At 38.6% G+C, this 17,121-nt stretch overlaps 1 protein-coding gene across 1 annotated transcript in view; it reads right to left on the bottom strand.

Annotated features, from left to right (window-relative positions):
- The window catches only part of LOC132909782 (proteoglycan Cow), a 230,102-nt gene that overhangs the window by 167,920 nt on the left and 45,061 nt on the right, over positions 1–17,121 (bottom strand). The gene's annotated exons all lie outside the window — the stretch shown is intronic.

Raw genomic sequence — 17,121 nt, 5'->3', positions numbered from 1 at the left:
ACGTCGTCTGCACGAAACTAGACGTCGAATAATTCGATTAGGAGGTATTACAAATTACACGTGCTACGTTCTCTCTTTCTCTGCGACATAAACGAATCCATAGAGTCAACGTTATTGGTTACATCAGCGAAGGTAAGTAAATACCTGTCGGGGCTTCTCCTTGTTCCACTGGCGAGGGATTATCTTCAACAGGACGTTGTACGAGAGAAAGAGAGAGAGGCAGATCGCGTATGGCTGCCACTATCGTCAGCTATAATCGAATTCAGCTGGCATTCTGTGTCAAACGTATCGGCAATATCGCGTTTCTCTCGGGGTGCGAACTGACCAACCTTAATAACGACATATCCACCATCATAAGGTGTGCGTATCGCGTTTCCCTACGCATCGCGACGCTTCATTAGCCCACGTTTCATCAACTCGAAGCTGACTAGTCGAAGCCTGGGACTCGCGATTAAAACTTGTACCTGCAGATGTGTATTTACGGAAGCCAGTCGGTAGATCGATGTGACTGGAAGCTCGCGCAGCGTGAAAACTGGCAACTTGAGTAACTGGATTGCTTTGGATCCAATCGTTATATAGTTGCAAGTTTCCACAGTTATTTACAGATAGACGACGATTTTGTAGCAAGTTCGGTGCAAAGCAGAAATTGCTCCAGCGAATAAGTAGAAGTGGTTCGAGCGATGAGTCCTTAAATTGGGCAGACTGTGGCTACAGTTATAAGAGATACAACTATAGCAGACAAATTTGTGTATGGAAATACAATAGAAAAGAAGTTCACGAATATTCGGATGTCGTTATGACGGTAAAAAGATTGTTGCGTAGACTGGAATAAAAAGAAATTTACAAAACCTATAATAAATTGTACCACTGTACACATACCGCCTATACAAACAAAGATATTTGTACAGCTTTTATAGATATCGTATATGTTGTGTCGCTTGCTGTTCTCGTCTTTGCAAAGGAAACTATACGGAACATGTGTATTAAAATATGCGTATTAAATATACGAAAAGCTTCAAGCCAATTTCGACCGATATTAGAACGAATTTAGAAAAATTGAGCGACAGTGGGAGTCCATCCTAACGATAAAACGACTTTAAAAAAAGATTGAACGATGGCGAAGAAAAGCAGGTATCTGGTTGACGTAGATTTATGAACCACAGGGAGAGGCTAAAATACGATATTTCATTATTTTTTAAACATTATTTTATCTAACTTGTGACCTATGAAAAATTGCAAGAATCCCAAGATGACTCGCAGAACTATTTCGTCTTAAAGACTCGTGTGCGTCATTTCGAATGAAATAGTAACAGAGGTTCGTGTTTTTACTAAATTTAATAAATTTAAGGGCAGAATTCCATGGAACTAAAGGAAGATACTCGCACGGTGCTTCTTTAAGGGTTATAACGTTTCATAACTTAATGCGAGGACAATAAAACCGAGATGACTTCTGCAGCAATTCAGACATGAACGTCATCCGGGTCCTGGAAGAGAAACGCGCGCTCCATTCAGGGAACGCCGGCAAAACGAACGAGCTTCTGACAGAATTTCTTTATGACTCGAGCGTTTTCTTGCCGTCGAACAACTACCGCCGAAGAAAACAAGGTAGTTCGATGAAACTTCGAATGTTCCCGATCCTCCAGCCAACCAAACTTCGACGTTCTCAATAGGACGGGTAGCGATAAGCGGGTAAACAGACGTTGAAAGACTTCCTGAAGATTGTATCCGACAATAGTAAACTCCAACACCGAGATACTATTGTTAATGAAATTTAAAAATTTCTTGATCAACTCGTTAAGGATTCGACGATGAACTACCGAATATACAGTGGAAGTTGGATAGATGCAACATTATGGAAGAAACAACAATGAAACTTGGAAGATTCGATGGGTTGAACATTAAAATATTGCAATTTTGACGATGAAGAATTTCAGAAGCTTAGATATTTGAAAATTTTGATGTTTGAATATTCGAGAATTTGGATATTTGGAATTTTCGATACTTGAAGATTGAAATATGCGAGATGTTGAACGCTGAGAACTTGAATAATCGAAAGTGCCAACATGAGGAAATTTATTTCGGCCTGTAATTCGATTAGAGTTGGAAAGCCGGAAGTTGAGGAAAATACGCGGGAATTTGTTCGAAGGGGAGCGTGTTTAATTGATTCAACCGCAGGAATTGCTGCACCCACGACCGAAAGACGTCATCCTAAATTGCATAATCTTCGGGCTGTCGAGCGTGTTCTGGAGACAAACCAAAGCCCTACGGCTCACGTACACCGGTTTCTGGTATTGCGTGCGGATGCTCATTAGTGTTTCTACAATAATTCTGATATCGCTTCGGTCGTTCTCGCTAGATTCATCGCTGAGGCTGCGTTAACGACCTAACCTGGTATTTTCAACGCAGATCCGCGTACTGTACGGGATCGTCTCTATGAGTTTCTAATTGTCAGCAACTTCCAACATGCTGAATTCGCGTTTGAAATAATTATATCCACGTTATTATCGTCTTAGGTTTTTAATGTAATCGTTGCTTCCTACTACTTGATTTTCCCTCCTAGTTCTTTAACACACGAAACATCGTGTATATGTACATATCGCATCTTCAAACGTAGCGGCTCTTGCACCTGAAAACTCATTTAGCTGATATAACGATATAACGGGCGACCAATTTTCCGGATTTATATTATTCAGACGTGGCGGAATACAGGAAATGCTACTACATTTTCCAAGTTTCTGGTCATGTCTCGTAAATATTTATTCTTGCTATAAATATTCATGGTGAAAGATGATGAAATAAGATAAATCCTTTCTGGCGAAAGAACAAGATCAAAACGAATCCAAGCGAACAAGCTTTCTTTGGTAAACTGAAAATCAGGTTAAGTAAGTGACTTTATCGCTTCACTAACTGCTATTCGCTAAGAGAAAGTTCGTGTAACGAGCGTAAAGTCGTGGAAACGACGTGAAAGGATTGAATGGAATACGAATGAAACAAATACCTCGTGATCGAGATCGAAAATTTGTAATCCATTTCTCAATTATTCCCGTGACAAAAGATGAACGCTTGTCAAAGGAAAAACGCAACAAGGAAGCAAAGAGCGGAGAGATACATCGGCTTCGTGGGATCAAAAAATCGAACGCCAGCCTTTGTCCCCGTTGACAGGGAAAGAACAACAAAAAAACGGCGTTGTTCCGGAGTAAAGACCGCTCGTTAACCCTCCATTGTTTTCCTGTCCCGTTTTATTAGGCCACGGGCGGGATCCACGTTCGAATTTCGCGCCAGTCCCTCCACCTCTTTCCTATTCTTCGGTTACCATCGCGCTACGTAATTCGAGTAAAACTTCTATCCCATCGACGAATCATTATGACAAATAAATAGAATTTTCGTGATTCGCGTTCGAATTTCGCGCCAATTCCTTCGGTTGCTCCATCTCTTCCACTTTCACCGTGCTAGGTAATTCGATCTCGTCGAGGAATCATTAATTCCCGGTAATATTACACGTCGTTACGTCAGTTATTTTTAACGAATCGAACGACAAATGATCGATACTTCCGAGATCGACTTTCGAATTTCGCGCCAATTCCTCCAGTTCCTCGTTCTCTTCGATTTCCACCGTGTTAGGTAATTCGGGTCAAACTTCGATCTCGTCTACGATTCGTTGCGACATAATTCGCGGTAATACGTCGTTATATAAGATTTTTTCTCTTTCTCTTTCTTTTTTTTTTTTTTTTACTTTTTTTTTCGAAACTAACAACCGACGAATCGGATTTTCGTTACGTCACCGGCGAAATTACTGTAAAACGGCTCGATGTAAAAGGCAATTACGCAAACGAGGCGTTGCGAATGAACGAGACGAGAAAAATCTTTATTTATTACATGATCAACTTCCTCGTAGCTCGAGATGATGCGTTCTCCGGTTGTTTTTCTATCCAATTTCCTTTCTTCATTCCCGCCCCCCTTCCTCTTTCTCTGTGTGCTTGGTGAAGGGGATGATGAATGAACGAACACTTTGTTGCATGCTTACGTAACGTTATCGATCATCCCTGGTAGCTTCTTTGTACGAAAGAACGTACTTCTTCCCGCGTAAACAGTCGCCGTAATTTAGAGTTTCTCCGGCGATACTTTTTGCTGTTTGGAAAATTAGAAGGGGAGCCGCGGAGAAGATAAATCATAGACAATTGCTGCGTAATATCCACGCGATCCATTTCTTTCTGCGTGATTATTTCGAAATTTTAATATATAAATGAAAATAGAAAATCACTCGTTCGATAGTTTCATTCGATTTCGGTATTTAATACTTGAAAAAGTTGGCGCTACAGATGGTTGCAAGATACTCGTATTGACGTATGACGTATTGAAATAGAAATAGCGATAAGGAATAGCGAAAAAGGTGGTGTATTTACTACAACGAATGGAAAAGTTGCGAATCACATAAAGTTACGTATACTTACATACAAGTTGATCTTCCCGTGAAATAAGTCGAAGGATAAATACATTCCAAATCGAATCTCAAAGAAATATTTTCACTTTGTAGCTCATTTACCGATAATTTTATTGCTAAAGACATCTTTAATTTGACGACATTTTAAAAAAATCTAATTCAATTTCCAACCTACCAATCTAATCGCCAAGATAATAATTAATAAAGGCTCGACATTTTTTCCTTGTAATATCGCACGTTTGTCTTATTCTGAAAAAAGAAATATATATATATATTCGGCCTTTAATCTACTTGTACAAACGGTATAATCTGGGCCTGATGTTTGAAAGCTTCCCTCGGGAAGGGGGAAAGAGAGGCTTGTTTGCTCAAGAAAATCCAGAAAATCAACAGGAGATAATTAATTAGCTCGAACACGAACTATCCGGCGCGCCTACGTCTGCGACAGAACTGGAGCACGAATAAATTCATTATCCTTCCGGTGTGGTCGATGTCGTGCATACGAAAAATATTTTCCTAACGGAGATACGTTCCACTGCTACCGTGGTAATTTTATTTACTTCGTCCGGAGAGAGTGTTAACATGAAACGACAGTGAAATGTCTTCAAAATAACTGAGAAACCGGCGAAATTAGTTATTTCCACTCTGGAAAATATTTATTTAGGCCAATATTATTATATAAACGTCTCATGCGTCAATCGCGTGAATTTTACAAATATTTCTTTGGTACGAAATGTCGATTAGAGAATTGAAAAATTCTTGGAATGAAATTGTTCTAATTTTTTCTTTCGAATAATTTGTGCATTAGAAATTTACCAAATGCATGTTTCTAGCAATTTTTATGATACTCTTTTCATATTTAAATAATACACAATTCTTGACAATTGACGATAGAATCGAATCTCACGTCGGACTATGTTTCAATTACGTTCAATCAATTATATTTCAAACAATTTTCTGAGTAGATAAATTATTTATTTTCCACTGAAAGAAGGAGAATTAATTGATCTATACGAAATATGCAATTATCGTTGCAATAGTGGCATAATAACGTTAGGACGATGTTAATTATTATGAAGTACTTTTATTAATAGTAATAAAGGAATCGATCTAATTAAATCAGTGCAACACGAATGTATCAAGGGAAATATCTACAGTGGAAAGTGTGTAGATAAACTTGGGAACACTAACATCGAAATCGCGAGCAAATTCCTGAGAAATTTAACAGAAACCTCGACTACCGATGCTGAACACCGAAGACCTAATTACCTCCTATCACTATCCCTATGCCAAAGCACTTCTTATCTACCCCTCTTAACTGAATACCATTATCAACTTAACACAACATTATACTAATTGTCGCTACCCTTGATTACCAGAATTTCATTTCAATTTGATCATCTAATAAATTACGCGACCAACGAAAATTAATTTTCATTAGACCAAGGCAAATACCTTGCGATACAGTGTTTGAACAAATTAAACGTCAAAAACTCGCGTTTTAATAATCAGAAAGAAATATGAAAAATATCGACGCTAGAGAATTGTTACCTTTCTCTAAATTATGTCCGGTTTCTCTAACGAAACGAAGGCTGTTTCTCTCCGAATAAAATTTTTACTCGAATTTTAGCGTTTCTCGAATAAACTTGCTTTCTTTTCGACTATAGAAACGTGTTCGATAATATAGAGAGATGAGCGTGTTTAGAATAATTTCTGAAATTAACCGAACATGTTGTAAAACAGGATAAATCTGCGCGAATTATACAAATTTCAGTAGAACGTTGAGAGGTACGACACGATTTCGCGAAACGAGTTTTGGTGTAATTGAAAAGTTCAGATTACACGGAACGATTAACGTGGCTGTTAACAAAATCGAGTCCTGCTGACACATTATGTTAATTAATATTCCGATAAGCAGTTCGTTCACTGTGAATTCGCACAATTTGCAATATCCCGTAATGAACTTCCAAAGTGTAATTCATAGAACACGTGCGCGTGAATATCGCGAATATTTATCCAATATTAATATATTTTGTTGAAATACGAAGCTCATCGTTCCATGTAATAAACGTCGAGAATTTTACTACTGTTATCGATAATATTATATACGCATACTCGATCGTTCATGCCATTATAATAAAATATCCATTAGGCAGTTCACAATTTCCCCTAGTTACGAGCAATAACGTAATTGTCTGGTTCGTGCTAAAAGTAAGGATGTAGTCATTGATCGTTGTTGATGGTAAATAACCGATCAATTTATAGTAACAATGTGCGATTCCTATTGTCAATTTAATATAAATAATCGCATCGTATCTATCGTCTTCTCACTACTTCGTTATCTTCTGAAACATAAAAATTCTAAAATTGTAAAAATACTCTCTGCAGCTATAAAAGCTTCCGATTAAGAGACAACCTGATCGACAGATAAAACTATCAGCGTTTTGTTGTCCACGATTCAATACAAAATTCAGAAAATATCAAGAAATGGGAAACCATCCAATTTGACAATAACTTAAAAAAAAAAGTCAAAATCCTTCTACATAAAAATAGAAAAGAAGGTTGCACAAACGAGCTAAAGAAACGCGCTGAAACACGCAGAAATTCCCAAGCGTTTCTCGCTACGGGCAAGAATCACGAAGGCCGATACACGTTTCAAATATTTTTCGAGCGAAGAATAAGCAAGGGAAACGCGCATTTCGAGAGCGAGTGGTTCAGGGAGCAGCGAGAACTCGCGCGGATATCGCGTTTCCATTTTCACGCCAACGTTACGCCCACGGCGGTTCCGCGACCCCGTGAAATTCCGCGGTGAAAAATTTCACCCGAGACTAGTCTCCCTCTTCCACAGAGTCAGTCATATCCGGCACGGTGCAAATTTCCTTACAGAACCGCCGGCGGATTACACATCGCGGCCTGCTTCACGCCGAGAAACAATTCGCGACGCGCCTATGTCACCACCGCCGCGAAACGTGTCAACGCGAATCGAACGTATTTTTCGATCTATTACGAAACGACAGGATTCGGATAGGAATGGTAGAGTCGATTGAAAAGTCGTGGAGGTTGACGGGGTTGAAAATACTTTTTCGCTCGATTCTTGATACGTCGAGGGGGAATTTTTTATTCAAAGTGAAAATATTTTCCTTCTTCAAGGATCTTCTTCAATTAATTGGCTATAGGAATAAATTTTGTCAAGCGTAGTATCGTTTTTGGTATATCGACAGGAGCGGTGAGTGGTAGAAAATTTGGACCGAAAATCGATTAGAAAGTCACAGGGGTTGAACGCTATTTGGGTCGGCGTTGACTAAATGTAGAGCATTTTGTATTCAAAGAAATGTCATTGTCTCTTTTTCATCACTCGATTGAATACTTCTCCGTTCTACTTTGCTTTTCCTTTTTTCGATAAAAACGATCTTCTAAAACGGCGATTTCATCATAAAGTAAAGGCAATCGGTGATCAAATTTATTCGGACGTATTGAAGCTTAGCTGCACATCCAATATCCTTTCTCGAAATTTCTTTCTTCGAGCGACAATTATACTCGTCTTGAATTGGAAGTGAGTGGAAGAAGCAGAATTTAATGAAAGAATTCGCGATGGATGGATTTTTGTCGAAGCGCGGAGTTAAAATAATTGACCGAAAGAGGTCGGTATTTTTGCGCGGGAAAGCTGGCAAATAACGCGGGGAAACGATGTCCCGGGCGTGTGCATATTTTTCCCTCCGCGACCGAGTTTCTTACAGCTGTGATACACACGAGGTCGCGTTGCGTTTCGTGTGTGTACCTATGCAACCGAGCGGGAACGCCGGTACTTTCGGAGTTCGTCTCGTTAAAATACTGCCGTGTTTCGGACGTAAAAACGCCACCGAAGCCAAGTCCTGTCCGCGTTAGAATATAAAAACCGGTTGTGGAACGCGCATAGAGAAGCGCATTGGACACGATAGACCGTGGAAACTGTTATTTTCTCGCTCGTGAATCAAACAAGGGATAGAAAAGGGGAAATATACTTACTAGCCGTTGTAACAAGGGAGCCAGAGAGAATTTATCCGGCGTTACGCGCGGCGCAGCTAAACTTTTCAGATGGCGTGAAAGGGGAAGAAAAAGTCTACGGTCGTTACGCACGCTGATTTTTACGCCATTAATGGTATTAAAATAAATCTACGGAAATTGAATGCTAAAGAAAAATATACGTTGTAGCGATGCATATAAATTTCTTAAATATAAATAATTCAACGCTTATTTTCCAAGTATTTTATTATTTTGCTACCTATTTAATTTTCACTTCTTTCATTCCATCGTATCTACTTATTTTCTCACGTTTCGTTGATAAATGATTCGCTTGTGCTAAACAGTTCGCACGTTTCTTTTATACCGTGGTAGACTTTCGGAAAATCTACAAAAATTCTGAGCACCTTGTTGGTCTGTTCAACGTGCAATTGTTTGTTAAGTCAATTTTTCTAGTAAAAATAAAATTTCCTGTAAATACTCAAGAGAGTGAAAATGTTGTACCTACACTATTCGATTTAATTTTACCGTCTAACTGCTTCACTCTTTATATACAAATTCAATCAACGAACAGCCTGCGAACAAAATTTCTCTTATTTGAAACGCGAATATATCGATTTAAGAAAAATTAATGGAGCATCGCCGTTCAGTCGGCAGAGGCAAGTTTGCAACTTTCAAGAGGAAAATTATGACCGAAATAAAATACTGAGAACCAATAGATTCGCGATAGGTCGTGCAATTTGCAATGGATGAAAGTCACGACCGTCTCCATATTTCCCCACAAAATGTTTTCCACGTGTTTGAGCCTCAACTTTCCTCCCTCCCATCCACGGTTCTCTCGATAAAACTTTTAATAAGTTCTCGACGAGATATATATACATCGGTGATTCCCTACGGGGACCAGCGTTGTTTCCTCCATTACTCTATTTATACATTCTTGGTTATTCGCATTGAAATTCATACGACACCTTCGTTGCTTCTCTTTTCTCAAAAATCAAACATATTTTTTTTCGAAGAATGTAAATATCCAAGTTTGGTGAGTCAAACAATTATTTGTATAACAGTTAGCATAGAAAAAACTTTGATCATATAAAATATTTTGTGTTAGCACTGGAATACGAGACACGACTGTCACGATCAAAATAGTAAAATTTAAAAACAACCTGAAGTATGTACGTGAAAGTTTCAGGATGTGGTAAAAAGTGTATTTAATAGAAAATTAAAATATGACATGGATATCTATCTTAATGGCGATAATATAAAATAACGAGGCTCGTTAATTAATATAGTAGATGATTGACTGGTTAAATAATTTTATGATCTCTGAGAGATACGTAGATATATGTCATTATTTGATATTTCATTCAATTTGTAGCGTTTCCAAATCGAAAATAGTTCAGGGTATTTCTGCTATCAATTTGAAGCATGCAAGACAGATATTGATTAGATGTCAGGAAAGCCAGATAGCAAAGTTCAAAGTATTACCTCAAAAACAGACTGTAGAGTTGTTTCAGACTTTCCCCGATATATTATTTTTGCACCAAATATCTCGTAGCTCCTACGTATGTACGTTTTCAAATTTATTCCAAACTTTACCAATACCGACATGATAGTCGAGTTTCGTTACAGTGCTAACGAAATTTTAAAATGTTTCGCACAACACACGCGATATATTCATAAAAAGTGTGTACAAGTTGGCGAATATTTCCGTGAAAAGTCATAATCGAGGATCGTATCGACTTTTCTTTCTTTTTCTTTTTTTATTTTTCTTTATTCTTGCTGGCAAGATATCCTCGTTACAAGAACATGATTCAAAAGAACTTACAGTGACGTAGATAATAGCTGAAGAACGGACGGTTGTTCACAGTAGAAACTTCAAAAGATACTCACCTGAAACAGAGAATTAAAAGGAAGTCATTGTTAGTACAGAATCCTTTCTGTCTATTCGGTAGGATCGCCAGCAACTTATTAAAGAAACTTAAGACGCTTCGTTAACTGGGAAAATCCCAACGTGCTAATTACGTACGGTGGTCCTTTTAATGATAGTTCGCCAAACTAATTACATTTGAACTGCTTTTAAGAAGATAATGAATTCCCAAAACGTGCGAAAAGTTCCGAAGGATAAATTTCATTGCAATTTACGCGAAGGGTCTTTTGAACGTCGGTTGATACGATCGTTACTCCGGCTGCTCCTCGTTTCTTCTCTCGAACGCTTTCTGAATTTTCTATCGATGATTTCTCATTAGCACTTTACCTGGCTACCTTTGCATGCAACTTTTTAATTGGCTTAATTTACTTCTTTTTTCAAGTTCTTGCCGCTTCCACATATTTTTCATATTCGCGTTCAAATTAATAGAACGAAATTCAATATAAATACCTCAACGTAAATACGTCAACGTTAGTTGACCATTAAACGCCGTGATAAAAAAGGAAGCTTTAAAAATTGCCAATAAAAACGTGTCACAGCAAGAGTCAATCGAATAGTCCGTGAAAACTATCGTTGCAAATGATCCAATATAAAAATTATATGTCTAAAAATCATACAATTATAACGAGAATCGATCGAATAGATTATGAAAACGCTTCGTGTCTCGTTACATGTCCCATCGTCCCATCATAATGCCACACAAACTCGTGTAGACACGTGTCTACCTCAACATTCCATCCTCTCGCATCTGACGAGAATTCAATCGTATCGCCGACAATAGTCACGATATCTCTCGTCGTCACCTCGAAACAACCAAAGAATTTCGAACAAACGATCGGAAAACTACGCTGGTAATTCACGTACTATTGGGTTGGCAACCAAGTGATTGCAGATTTTGTCATTAAGTGGTATTGACAAAATTTGCAATCACTTAATTGCCAACCCAATAGTATATAGTACCAGAATATGTGGCCAGAAGAAGTATTATCACATCATTGTATTTATTTACATACTAGTTAATTAGAACCAAGTATGTTAAATTTCGCATCATTCGCCAGTATTTTCGTATTATAACTATCGTTGCAGTATGAGAGATCGTTCGCGCGAACTATCGCTCGACTACGTCGAAGTTCAACTGGACGCGATCGAGTTTCTCTGAAGCGTAAGGATGGCTCGAGAAAATGGCTATAATAGACACATTCGCAACAAGATACAGAACAAGAATAGAAACACACCCGAACCAGCTGGCAGCTGAAACGTGCAACACAACAAATATCGCAAGAAGACTAAAAAGGAAACACCCAATAGACCTCATAAAAGATATAACTTAGAAAAAAAACGAGGCTGGCACCCCGCTGGGGGTAGCCGCCCACATGCTATATTATTTTGTATTTATATTTTTTTTTCTTCGCCAACAAGATATAACACTTTACCAAATGTCCGCAAGGACAAATTGTAAAATAACCAAAATAAAATAAAAAAAAAAATAATAATAATAGACACATAGACTTGTAGAAGAAATACGCGTTCACTTGTCGAGGCTCCATTACACAGCGATGGTAGAAAAAATGGTTAAAGTTAGGCCGCGAGTGGACCTGGAATTACCTGACTTGGCATTTTCTTCGGATGGACAGGATAACGAGAATAAGCAATTGGCGAATACACGTTTCGAAGAAGCAGAAAGTCCAACCCCTACGCACCAGTCACATTAGGTAGCGACGAGTTCTGAAGCGACCAAACTTCAAGCAAAGGAGGAAAAGTATCATTCGTCGATTGCTTCTAAACTGATTCGACGGCTTCATGATCGTACCGTTGCGCTGCGACAACTATACAAATTTGGCAAAATGTACAGTCAGAATCTGATTAAAGGACGCTTCGGTGGAAAATAAAGGTACGCGTTGGTGACTTTCGTAGCCACTGTAGTTTCTTACGCGATAATTCAGCGCCGTTGAATGCAGAAAGTGATCCGCATTGCGCGGGTGCAGGACGTGCCAGGAATCGCGATTTCATGACTGCCGTCACAAGTACAAACAGGCTCAGGGAATTCGTTGTATTAAGGACGCGTAGTCGTTGCCTCTGGGGCTAATGTGTTTACAGATCCGCCAATTGTAAACTACACCGCAACCAGACGGGGTGAATCAGTGTTGCGCAGCTGTACCTGCAGGTCGCTACGATCAAGAGGAACAGGGGAAGAGGCGAAATTCCCCTGTTGCGCGTTAGTAGCGATATGGTCCGGCTCGATTCGCCATAGTTAAGCACTCGTTTGAAATTCTTCATCGAACAAAGTGGATTTATCTTCTGAAAGATTAGCCGCAAAACGTTCGAATCTGCGTTCGAACTGGATATGTACAAGTTTCAGGCTTCTTCTCTCTCTTTCTCTCTTTCTCCCTCGTTTGTTTGCATCGTTTGGTCCGCACGCGCCATCGTAAATCTCCGTTTTACTGCGTAACTTAACAAATGGCGGTAGTCGCGATTGATGTACACGAACACGAGACCTGACTTCTTCGGGACGTTAGTTATCCCTCCGGGAATTTTCGAAGGGATTTTAGTCTGTCACGGATTTTTGCGTTTGATTGATTTGGTATAGTCTGATCGAGCTAAACGATCTTTCAGGATGGGTTTTCCGTTTTGGAATTTTGTCGATACATACGCGAGGAATGGTAACATGATTTTCGAGTATGTATTAGGTTGTCCGAAAAGTTTCTTTCGTTTTATAAGGAAATAATAGACGTACGATGCTTTTTGTTTTATATTACTTTATTGAATTATGCGCGGACATAATAATAGAAATATAACGAAATAGATCATACCTAATTCAATAAAATAATATAAAACAGAAATTGTTGTTTGTTATTAGCTTATGAAACGAAAGAAACTTTTCGGACAATCTAATAGCTTACGTATGAATAATATGAACAATATACGTGTACAGGTGCATTCAAAAGAATTACATTCGTGCTGATATGCAATGTATCAGATTTGTAATGGAACGTGTATTAGAATCGTATTAGAATGGAACAGAGCGATTGAGACGTCGAAATAATTCAATACCTTGTATGCTCTGGCTATACACGGCAAGTTGAGTCGCATTAATTTGCGATGGGGATAACATAACGTCGTTGTAGCCTAGCGGACCCACGGTATCGTGCCAAGTGTTGGCGCAACTTCGACATCTATCGACGCAGCTGCAGCCTAGCGTTGTAGCGAAACACGAGCGATTAAGACAGTATTCTGTCCAGGTTAAGCTGCTCAGATTAGGAAGCCTAGACTGTTAGTTGGGTGTAAGAACGCCGGCTGACATCGCGTTATACGTCCATCGATTTCTCCGTCGACGACGTACCAACGCCACAAAAATACCGCAGAATACCAACTTCCCTTCTCTCGTGTTCTTACATGGAAAGTAAAGAAACTTTCGTATCGCCTGAACTTTCCCAGAACTTTCAATATTGGTATAGGAAGTATATTGATTTATAAATTATTTGTTTCGAGAATTTTATATTGTGTACACATACTGAGGTTCGTGTTTTAAAGTTGTGATTTCTTTTTCAGGACCAACGATTAGGATATATCCGTGTCATTTACCGATGGTCTTTAAAATATTTGTATTTTTTATTCTCATTAAGCGTTTCAAAATTTAACGAAAGTTTATTTCAATTGGAAAAATGGAGTATCTGCGAAAATACGTGAAACGAGTTCCTGTGTACCTTTTAATATCCGTGAACATTTTACCTGGTTCAATGGAAAAATATAATAAAATATAATACTTTGTTACCGCAGCTGGTATTTATACGTATTTACTGTCCAGGAAATTTCACAAACACTGAAGAAACACTTTATACGGACACAGAATTTTCTAAATATTTTAATATACATATATATACAGGGTGCGCCGTTAGAATCCGGACAAAAGAAGTTTTGTGCAGAAAGTTGTTTATTTAAGTCAATACACAAAAACACATGAAAATGTTGTTATATCTCATTTAAAGGGTCCTTGCTGAGAACTTTTATTCTATGTAACCACCCTCTGCCTCTATGACCTGCTCTATTCTTGCTCTAAAGCGCGAGCACGCTGACTTCAACTGGTCGCGTTTAATTGTCGCGAATTCTGACTCGATAGCAGCTCGTAGGGAGTTGACGTTGGGGTGCCTGCATTTATTAGTTTGTCTCTCGATAACGCCCCACACGTAATAGTCCAATGGGTTTAGGTCGGGACTGTTAGGAGGCCAGAAATCTTTCGACCAAAACATGTCCACATTGTCAGAGAGCCAATTTTGAACAAGATGACTTGTGTGAGCAGGTGCGCCATCTTGTTGAAATAAATACGGCCTTCCAGAAGCCGTAATTTCCATCCACGGCTTTATTACTGTCTTCAGGACCTCCAAATAAACCTCCTTTGTGATTCTTTCGCCTTTTTGGAAGAAGTGCGGAGGCATGACGTCGCCCTCACTTGAGACAACGCTCAAAACGTGAACACTTGCTGGAAATTTGGTTTTGCCCACAACAGGAACATCTTCGAGATTGTGGGCCAGCCAACGGTCGTTCCTCCGATTCACTTTGGCATCCACCCGGCGCGAAGACTTTCTATAATCGCCGCTCTTCTATCGTATTCCGGGTTTTGCTTAACGAGTTCTGTCATTTTGAGGTTATAGAAGACTTATTGACATATTTAACTAACTTCAGAGTCAATCAGCACAAACATCTGAATTTTAATATGGTGGGAACTACAAATTGAATTCTGTCCGAATTCTAACGGCGCACCCTGTATAATTTTATATACCTCCTACAAACATCTGCAACCAACTAACGATCAACCAACACGCCGAAAACCCAGCTTTCCCTTAGAAGAAAATTCTTTTGTTCGAATGCCTTCGAATAAAAAGTCAGAAGCTTTCAACCTTTGCACAATCAAGCCTTTTACCACGAATTCTGTTCGAAACTCGTATCAACTCGGTGAAATAATCAAACGAACGTGAGATCAGAGAAGGCACCGTTGTAAGAGCGAAGATTTCTGTCAGTTTCCTACAAACGTAACGAAATAGAAGCAAAGTCCTGGGTGTCGCATAATATGCAAAATCCTGGCGCATGCAAACTAGGGCAGATCTGTCTGCTCCTTTTTCTCCGTGGTGCGAAACACGCTAAATCCGTGTCCATGTTCACGACGCAACAATGGAGATGCAGCACGTCCGCAAAAGTGCATCGCACCTGTACGTACAATGCGGTCCCTTCCTTTCTCTCTGTACGTGACACGCGAAGGTCTATCCAGTGGCGTACTCTCCAGTCTACAAGGTGATTCGAATGGAGGATATAACGTGCGGTGATAATTTGGTTCTAATAATTCTTTAAACGAACTTCTTAAACGACGATGGACAAAGTAAAAAATGAAAACTGATATCATTGATTGAGATTCAAAAAATCGATACAACAATTCGTTTGGTCGAATCGAATTGTATGAGCTTCTAAGACACCGAACTGTATCAGTTAAGTATTAAAAATTTCGATGTTTCTTTCGTTTATGTTATTTCACTGAGTATTTTTTTCAGAAAAAAATCTCTTAGGCAAAAATAAAGGATAGAAGAACGTGATCGCATTGTATCACGTTAGAACGTTGTTTTGTCTTTTCTGTAGTTTGCGAAACATTCTATAAACGTGCGATTTTTGCTGTCAAATTGATCATTGAAAAAGCAGTCGGAGATGAAATTCATGATTCGAGAATAGAATTAAGAATTGCTCGACAGCGGTGCTTAAAACAAGGGTTAGGCACGTCGCCTGATCGCGTACAGTTAAATCCGCGTAGGAGCGGAGCCTCTTCCTCTTCCGCAAAAACTGAAATACTCACATACTCACATAGGTACGCACATTTATATATTTCCAGTACATACGCATAATATGTGCTATTTAAAATGTATATTATATCTTAAAATTTACATCTGTTAAATTCACTCGTTGTAATCTTCGCTACGAAACCATTAGACGCAACTGTCTTTCTGAAATCATCGCCGTATGTATCGAGCAAGAAAATCGAATTCGAACATTTGACAAACTATTTGAAAGAAGAAAAAGATAAAAATTCATTTGTTTTTACGCGTACGCACAGCGAAACTGTAGCTATGCAGCTGACAGAGACACACTGGTAGTTCAATGAATTAATTTGTGATAAATGTAAATAGAAAATGGAATTTGTCAAAAAGAAAAAGAAATAATGGAAACCGCGTTGCTCGAGGCAGCATTGTATTTTATTAAACGCACATCCTATTTTATTTGAAACGTTTCATATATTAAAAACTTACAATTCATATAATCCATTTTTATACTTAACAAATTGACAACGATTCAAGTTCGATGTTACGAAGAATTTGAAAACTGAGATACGAAATTATGTTACTTGACGTTTAGTTTACATCAACCGATAGATTTTCCGATAACGATTCTCGCGATATATTTTTAATTAACGAACGTGTCAACTTTCATACGTATTATTTTTCTTCCTTCTTTCTTTTTCTTCTTTTTTTTTCATTAGGAAGTTTGGTTTCCTATTAGTATTTGTATATTTTAATTAAAATCCGTAAACATGTTTTTCAGAATAACTTTCTTTTTCCCCTCTTAATGCGAGAAACGGAGAAACGTAATTCGAACGCGAGTCACGAAACTTAGTTGCAACGAAACAATTGAAATTACTAGGCGCGACCGTAGATTGTTAGCGGAAACACCCTGTATATTCTTCGCGTACTTTAGATGCAGTGCATGTGGCGTTTCGGTT

Source organism: Bombus pascuorum, chromosome 8, assembly GCF_905332965.1.
Source record: "Bombus pascuorum chromosome 8, iyBomPasc1.1, whole genome shotgun sequence".
NCBI lineage: Eukaryota > Metazoa > Arthropoda > Insecta > Hymenoptera > Apidae > Bombus > Bombus pascuorum.
Note: the sequence above shows the minus strand (reverse complement) of the source record. Positions and strands in the feature narration are given on the sequence as shown.